Source organism: Oryctolagus cuniculus, chromosome 1, assembly GCF_051225735.1.
Source record: "Oryctolagus cuniculus isolate XC-2025 breed Fujian yellow rabbit chromosome 1, ASM5122573v1, whole genome shotgun sequence".
NCBI lineage: Eukaryota > Metazoa > Chordata > Mammalia > Lagomorpha > Leporidae > Oryctolagus > Oryctolagus cuniculus.
This window is the reverse complement of record NC_142867.1, coordinates 61,970,089-61,979,538: the sequence shown is the minus strand read 5'-3', so window position 1 is coordinate 61,979,538 and position 9,450 is coordinate 61,970,089. Positions and strand designations below refer to the sequence as shown.

The 9,450-nt window shown below is 36.9% G+C and overlaps 1 pseudogene; it reads right to left on the bottom strand.

Annotated features, from left to right (window-relative positions):
* Positions 1-472: 472 nt before the first annotated feature.
* Positions 473-1,452, bottom strand: LOC100349375 (olfactory receptor 52K2-like; annotated as a pseudogene).
* Between the last annotated feature and the right edge of the window lie 7,998 nt (positions 1,453-9,450).

Below are 9,450 nucleotides of genomic sequence, written 5' to 3'. Positions count from 1 at the left end.
CCCCGACCAGGACTAGAACCCAGTGTGCCGGACTGAAAGCGGAGGATTAGCCTATCGAGCCATGGCGCCGGCCTTTCATAGCTTTCTGATCTCCTTTAAATTTTATATCCACATATGTTTACATTCATTCTTTCTATAATGATAAGTTTCAGGCATGTATAATTGGAACTTTTAAATACATTATATGGCAGTTACAGTGATTAGATTCAAATGATTATTTTTTACAGCATAACTAGATTATTTCAGAATAATCCCAGTATTTATTTAGGTCATTTTTTTCTGGAGACATGCATTATGTATACTACTATATCTGCTTAAACAATTACCTTTGTATAAATTACTTTCCACAGAAAAAACTTAGCCATCTTATCACTGGGAGTATCTTTATGAACAAACCATACATTCTAAGAATGATATCATGCTTCATTTAGATTTCTCACTGCCATCACCACCACCACCAACAATAAAAACCTCAATCCAGTGGCTTTGAAAAACTGAAAAATTTAAGGAACCTGTCCCGTATCCTCTTGGTCCTCACCCCATAGATAATGGGGTTTACCAAAGGTGGAACAAGAAGATAAATGTTGGCTATAAATATATGGACATGGGGAGCTACATGCTGCCCAAATCTGTGGGTGAGAAAAGAGAAGAAGGCTGGAGTATAGAACACCAAGATGACACAGACATGGGAGCCACAAGTGCCCAAGGATTTGAGTCGGGCATCCTTGGATGGGAGGTGGAAGACTGTGTGGAGTATGAGGATATAAGAACAAACGATCAACATGAAGTCCACTGCCCCAGTAAGGAAGGCAACAATGAGGCTGTATGCTCTGCGGATTCTTGTCTCAGCACAGGCAATCTTGATGAGTGCCATGAATTCACAGTAAGTGTGGGCAATTATATTGGTTCTGCAGTAAGGAAGCCAACGTAGCAGGAAGGGATGAGGGCTCAGAAGTGCAGTGCCCCTGAGCACAATAGCTAGGCCCATCTTCCCAATTACAGTTTGTGTCAAAATAGCTGAGTGTCTTAATGGGTTACAAATAGCTACACAGCGATCAAAAGCCATGGCCAGGAAGAAGCCTGACTCCATTGTGGAGCAAGAGTGAATCAGGAACACTTGAGTGAGGCAGGCTTCAAAAGGAATCTATCATGGAACCAGAAGACACTGAGGAGTTTGGGCACAGCTGTGGTACACACAACAAGATCAGCCACAGCCAGCATGCAGAGGAAGAGATACATTGGCTCGTGGAGGCTTGGATCTGTCTTGATGATAAACAGAAGAGAGCAGTTTCCCAGTAGTGCCAAAAGGTAGACCACACAAAAGGGGATGGAAATCCAGATGTGGGCAAACTCCAGCCCAGGAATGCCAATGAGAATGAAAGCAGGTGGACGGATATGAGTCTCATTGTATGCTGATGTGACAGGTATCAGATGTTGTAGTGTTCCCTCCATGGATTTTTCCTCTGCAGCAAATAAAATGATAATTTATATATTTTGAAACTTCTAATGAGTTAAGAAAGCAGAAATACAGTGAATTTTAGGGCATATGGATTTATTGCAATGCTTATAACTATCTAGCTAGAAGTTATTTCATCATCTGACACAGATGCATGTATTACTACAGTCACTCTGCCTTGACAAGAGAAAAACCTAAATGAACAACATATAGAGGGCACTGCAGTGAGGGCTACTTCTAGTATTTTGTTCTCCTTATTTTAAATCTCCTTATCGATGACCAGGCTACTTTTAAAAATCTGTACCAAATTTTACCATTGATATTTTATTTTTATATATAAATTTATAATGTATAATGAGACTAATGTATAAATGTTAAATGAGACAAAATATTTAGGAACCTAAATTCAGAGTTTAATACAGTATAGGAAAAGTCCTATAATCGTCTATTAAGATGAAGTGATAACAATTAATAGTGTGCAAGAATCACGGGTTTGGAGGACTTAGAGATAGTGCAGTTTTAAGACAAGAAGTTGAATGAGACAAAGGGTTCTACAGAAGGTTTTGAATAGAGAATAGGTTCTGCTGTTTTTTTTTTTTTTCCAGACTTTAGCAGTAATAGTTTTGGGACATGCCAAGTTATAAGATGTGGCTTTGAGACAGAAAAACCAACTCTAGGATCTTTCCTTTGCTGTGGATGATCAGAGGAGGATTATTCATAACCACATGGGATTCATTCATGATAATGACAAGAGTAGGCTTGATGCCAGTGTATCAGGAAACAAAGAACTATTACACTATTCAGGACACTCCACTGGCCACAAGCTAAATGGGGAAAAATTGCAACACTTTGGTTATAGGCTGTATTCTGAGCTTTCTTGGCTTCCTTTCAAATATGCAATTAATCAAACAACTTGTGTCTTGTTCTTGGTTAAGTCTTCTTGATAGCCTATTTTATCTAAATTTTTGTTTGATTTTCCCCTTTGCTCTGTGTATTTTTCATTAGCTGATCCCTACTTCTGTCCCCATTCTGTGATTCGTTAGTTACACTTGTTGAGATCTTCAGACGACTAGAATAACATTTGGAAGGTCAGAGTGGTCCCATAATCAACATTTTATATTTTTTTCACTTCTTTTTAGCAGTATTATTGGCATTGTTCATAAGATACTCTCTTTGCTATGAGGGGGCTTCAAAAAGTTTGTAGAAAAATGAAATAAAAAGACAAAGTAAATTTTACATGAACTTTTTGAAGCTCTATCTTATTATATACATATGTAGGTTATAGAATATTTGTGATATGAAGAAATAACTTATCAGTTTCCAGTGAAGTTGGGATTGGAATATGTATAGCAAACTGGGCTACAAAACCACTGTGAGACATCATCTCACACCTATTAGGATAATTATTATCAAAAGGACAAGAGATGGCAAGTATTGATGAGGTTGTGGGTATAAATGAACCTACCTTGTACACTGTTGTGGGAATGGAAACTGCAGACTGCTAGATTACTGACAGAAAACTGTGTGGAGTTGCCTAAGGAAATTCAAAATAGCAGTAACATATAAAGCAACAGTTTCTTTTCTGGATAAACCCAAAGGAAAGAAAACCACCACCTCATAAAGATTCCTGGAGAGTTCTTCACAGTAGCCAAGCCATAGAAACGACTTAGGTGTGTGTAGATGAAGGAGTGGATAAAGAAACTGTGGCATATATGTTCAGTGGAATATTATTCAGCCTTAAAATTGGGGACATCCTGCCCTTTGCCACAACATGGGTTGTTCTGGAGGGCATTATGCTTAGGGAACTAAGTCACAGAAGGAGAATTGTGGCACAATTTTACTTACATATGAGAATTAATGAAAATGTGAAATAAATAAAGAATAAAATGGTGGTTATGGGGTGGGAGAGAGGAAATGTGGAGATGTAGCTCAAAAAATACAAAGTGACAGTTATAAAGAGATTCAAAAAATGTCATAGGAAATGGAAAAAGGTGTTATTTTGTACAAATAATTTTGAAATACATTATTTTTTCACAATTCATATTTTTCTATGAACTTTTTAAATATCCCTTTCATGTAGGAGGAAAGAATCTAAAGATCTAATGTACAACATGAGGACTTAATTAATAATAGATATTGTATTCAGAATTTTGGCTAAATGTCTAGATGACAGCTGTTCCTGCTATAGGGTGGGGTGGGGAAGATGGGAACTGTGAAATGATGGGTAGGCAATTTGTTTTATTAAAATAACTATTTTACTATATAAAATTATGTGTGTTATCTTAAATATGCACAATAGATTATTTTAAATATATTGAATATTGAGAAAATATGTTTTAGCCTCCTAGTCTGTCATTGAAGTTCCATGTCCAAAGTTTCTGATTCTTATTTGAACTTCAAATTACTTAGGGATGGCTATTCTCATTTGCACATGGAAATAACTGTATGCATGTATCAAGGAAGCTTTGGAAAGTCTAGGAAAAATTGTTTATAATTGATGGTATGTATTGGGACAGAGCCTATTATTGGATAATTAGTTAGTAATCCAATATTTAACATTTCTAAATATGCCAGTCATTGACTATGAGTCAGTTATTTTACTGAGAGCAATTCATTTATAAAATCATATTATTTTATCCCTGTTTTCATATGAGAGATTAAATAGACTGCATAATGTTGGGGCCACGACTGTGATGCAGCAGGTTAAGCCACCTCTTGTAACTCTGGCATTCTATATTGGAGTGGCTGCTCAAGTCCAGGTTGTTTTGCTTCCAATCTGGCTTCTCGCTTATGTGTCTGGAAAAGCAGCAGATCATGGCCTAAATGATGAGATGCCTGCTACCATGTGTGAGACCTCTGTGCAGTTCCAGGCTCCCAGCTTCAGGCTGGCCCATCCCTGGCTGTTGTAGCCACTTAGGGAATGAACCAGCAAATGGGTGATCTCTTTGTCATTGCTTCTCACTCTGTCACTCCGTCTTTCAAATAAACAAATAAAAATCTTCTCAAAAAGTGTGCAAGGTTAATAAGCTAGCTGGTGAAGTGAAGGACCTGGTTTCCAGCCCATTCATTCTAGAGCCCTCATTTTTAATGATAGTGATAAATTGCCTGAATTACAGGCCAATCTATTTTGATTTGTATAAATAGAGAGGATTGGGGTTATTCTGCATACAATATTAAAAGGTTGGTTTCCAGAGTTGTGGTGTAGAGGGCTAAGCCTCTGCCTGTGAAAACAGTATCCCATATGAGTGCGGTTCATGTCTTGGTTGCTCCTCTTCTGATCCAGCTTTCTGCTTGTGGCCTGGAAAAGCAGTGGAAGATGGCCTAAGTGGAAGATGCTTGGGCCCTTGCATTTGCCTGGGAGACCCGGAGGAAGCTTCTGGCTCCTGGCTTTGGATTGGTCCAGCTAAAGCAGTTGCAGCCATTTGGGGAGTGAACCAGCAGAAGGAAGACTTTTGTCTCTGTCTCTCCCTCTCTGTCTGTAACTTCCAAATAAGTAAGTAAAATTTTAAAAACATAAATAAAATATCATCAGCATTACTTTTATTTGAATACCGATGGCACTTCTGTTCATAATTCCTAAAGGAGTAGATCCAAATGTAAGCCTTTATCTTCCACTTAGCCTTTCCCCAATGTACTTGCTCTCAACTGATGAGCTCTGATAAGCATGAAAATTAACAACTATACTAAAAAAAGGCCCCTATTGTGCCCGGTTTTCAATTAGGAGTCTGTAATACTCACCAACCTAATATATTTTTATATTCTTCTCATTTTTCCCTCTTAAACCTGTGTATTCTTTAATCCTTATTTGTGCTTCTGTCAAGATTCCCATATTATGCTATTTAAACTTTGCTTTTTCTATTTTTTGTATCCCTTTACACAACCTAAGTACATTTCCCAAAAGAAAATAATTGCACAGATTATGTGGAAAAAAAATTATAGTGAGGAGCCAGCACTGTGGTACAATGGGTTAAGCTACTACCTGTGAAGCCAGCATCCCATATGAGTGCCAGTTTGAGTCCTCACTGCTCCACTTCCTATCCAGCTTTCTTCTAATGATCTGAGAAAGCTGTGGAAGGTGGCCCTATTGATTGGGCCCTAGTACCCACATGGGAGACCTGTATAGAGTACCAGGCTCTTGGCTTTGGCCAAACCCAGCACTGACAGTTGTAGCCATCTGAATAGTGAACCAGTGAATCGAAGACCTTTCTCTCTGTCTTTCCCTCTCTTTGTGTGACTCTGACTTTGACACAAATAAATAAATCTTTAAAGAAACCTCATAGTGAAGGGTGTCTCATCACTTAAAATAACTTTTACTATTGCTTGCAATCCAGAAATCTAAAAAGTGTATATGGCACAAAGCATACATTATATTTGTGAGAATTGTGGTAGCAAATAGTAGTTAGTTTGCAGTTAAAGAGTTGTTGTGAAGATCAACTAGTAAAGAAACAAGTTTGAATAACAATTCTAATAATTATTAATTTGAATAGTTTAGTAAAACAAATTACTTAACCATCCTTGGGAAAAATTCTCATCTATACATGAGGAAGCATATACAGTGTTTCTTATAAAACTGTCTATAACAGAATAAAAGTTGAATCATTAAAAATATCTTTGGAATTTCCCCAAAGGAAATTAAATTGGCAAAAAAAAAAACAAAAAACAAAAAACAAAAAAAACAGCGGTCTGCACCTTAATGTTTATTGTAGCTCAATTCACAATAGCTAAGACATAGAATCAACCCAAATGCTCATCAACAGTAGACTGGATAAAGAAATTATGGGATTTGTACTCTATAGAATACTATACAGCAGTAAAAAACAATGAAATCCGGTCATTTGCAACAAAATGGAGGAATCTGGAAAACATCATGCTGAGTGAAATAAGCTAGTCCCAAAGGGACAAATATCATATGTTCTCCCTGATCGGTGACAACTAACCGAGCACCAAAAAGGAAACCTGTTGAAGTGAACTGGACGCTATGAGAAACAGTGATTTGATCAGCCCTTGTCCTGACTATTGATGAATGACTTAATACTTTATCCCTTTTAGTATTTTTTTCTCCTACTTAATACCATTGGTTGAACTCTGTAATTAACACACAATTATTCTTAGGTGTTTAAATTTAACTGAAAAGTGATCCCTGTTAAATATAAGAGTGGGAATAAGAGAGGGAGGAGATGTGCAATCTGGGACATGCTCAATCGGACTTACCCCAAATAGTAGAGTTAGAAATGTGCCAGGGGATTCCATTTCAATCCCATCAAGGTGGCATGTACCAATGACAGCTCACTAGTCCAAGTGATCAGTTTCAGTTCACAACTGATCATAATGATTGGACTAAGAGTCAAAGGGATCACATAAACAAGACTAGTGTCTGCAAATACTGACTGATAGAATAAAAAAGGGAGAGAACAATCCAACATGGGAAGTTGAGATCCAACATGAGATACATAGCAGACTCATAGAATGGCAGGTGTCCTAAACAGCACTCTGTCCTCAGAATCAGCCCTTAAGGCATTCAGATCTGGCTGAAAAGCCCATGAGAGTATTTCAGGCATTGAAAGCCAAGACACTGTGGCAAAACACACACACACACACACACACACACACACACACAACTTTGTGAAAGATCTCTGCGAGTGAGATCCCAGTGGAAAGAACAGGTCATCAAGAAGGAGGTACCTTTCTGTGAAGGGAGGAGAGAACTTCCACTTTGACTATGTCCTTGTCTAAATAAGATTAGAGTCAGCGAACTCAAAAGGCCTCCATAGCCTTGGCAACTCATGACAAGAGCCTAGGGTGATTACTGATGCCATAAACAAGAGCGTCAATTTGTGAAGTCAACAACAGGAGTCACTGTGCACTTACTCCTCATGTAGGACCTCTGTCCTAAATGTGTTGTACATTGAGATTTAATGCTATAACTAGTACTCAAACTGTATTTTACACTTTGTGTTTCTGTGTGGGTGCAAGCTGTTGAAAGCTTTACCTAATATATGATAAATTGATCTTCAGTATATAAAGAGAATTGAAAATGAATCTTGATATGAATGGAAGGGGAGAGGGAATGGGAGAGCTGAGGGTTGTGTGTGGGAGGGAAGTTATCAGGGGGAAAAAGCCATTGTAATCCATAAGCTGTACTTTGGAAATTTATTTTCATTAAATAAATGTTAAAAAAAAGAAATAATAAAAATCTAATCAATAGTGAAATAATGAAGCTTAAAATCTACATCACAGTAACATTATGTTGTATTCAGCTAAGCTTAAAAAATAAGATATTTACTTTCACTGATGTAAAATTCATTCAAATAAAAAGTAATGCAGAATATTTTCCACTTATACTAAAATGTGTGCATAAAAGTTAAACATGTATGTATGCATGTAATGAAATCACATTTGTTTGGAGAATTTTATAAGTATAGAATATAATTTAAAATGATAAATACTCAGATTAGAGACAGTCTAAAATGTGTGATGGATGGAAAGTTATAGAGAAGTATGTAACCCTTGGTGTCCCTATGATATTTTCACATGTTTTATAGTATTGTATTTTACATTTCTACAGATATTTATCCATTATCTTATTATAAATTCATATAGAGCAAAAATAGTTCCTTTCTATATATTTGCTTATTGCTTCAGTTAATGAATAAAAAGAAAGAGAAAAGGAGAAAGTATGAGAGTATTATTTTTTCTAGTAAATAGTTTTAATATATATTTAAGAGAGCAAATCTTAAATCACTATAAACCTAGTTGTCTAAAATTGTCATCATCTATATTAATCCTCGAATATTGTATTTAATTAATACTTTTAAAGTTTGACATATACTCTGGAGTCAGTCTCAACGAAACTGAATTCTAGGACTTTTCTTAATTTTCTGACTACATGGTGAAGAAAAGGGAATTTCGGTGGGAAAATATATGCCTTTGGGGAGGAAAAATAAATGACCTATAATGTCTTCTAGCCATATCCTACTCCTCTATCCACCTCTTTAGAAAAAAAAATAAATCTACATGACTTGAACATAAATTAGGTACTGTGTTGTTTGTATGTTATTGCTGACATTATCTGATTTAATCCTTAAGACTGTTTTTGGTAGGTAGTCATACTTAACTGCCCAGGTAGGAAAACAATCTAAGAATGTTCCATGAGTTTACCCATATCTGTTCTACTAAAAATTCATGCAGCTTGAATTTGAAGCCAAATATAATTACAAAATTTGTCATCCTTTATGAGATGTGTACCTTATATGGTTTTGTGAATGTAGTATCACAAAATGAGTTTCCAATAGCTTTTAGCAAACTGAACGCACTGCTTACATAGCACAGATCTCTAAGGTTTCTCAGAATATGGCCCTGAAACATCTACTCCCATCCTCTCCTTCATCAGTCTGCCTCTGGGGTACTGTGATAAGCACATTCTCAAGGAAAGCTGCAAGCCATAGTCTCAACTATTTGAAGTGAGATGTCATTGTTGGTAAGATACATGCAGTCTCCTCAGAGTCCCCAAGAAATCCTACATAAGCCTGTTTTTAAGAGTCCATGTACTCTGAAACGTCCCACCTCACTATTATTTGCCTAACTTGTGACATAATGATAGTGACTAAGTACTGCCTTACCTCAGTAGGGGCTCTGTGCTTATCAGAATGAGCACCCAACCAGCCTGAGGGAAATTTCAGTGTTCTCATGAGTTAAAGGGTTCCAGATGAGCTCAGTTATAGCACTTCCAAGGGCATAAGGTTGTCATGGGTGTGGAGATTGGATGATCACCTCATGTCAGGAAAATGAGCAGAATTCAGTTTCTGAGTTGTTAGAACCAGCAGTGGGGGATGGATATGAATCTTTCTTGACTGTCTCTGGAGACTGCCTCTCATAGGATTGCTTGAGTCTCAGTTGATTTTTAATTATACCCTATGTGTGTACTGAAAAATGAAAGATGGGAGCAGGTGTTTGGTGAAGTGGTTAAAATACCCATTGGGTTGCTTGCATCTCAT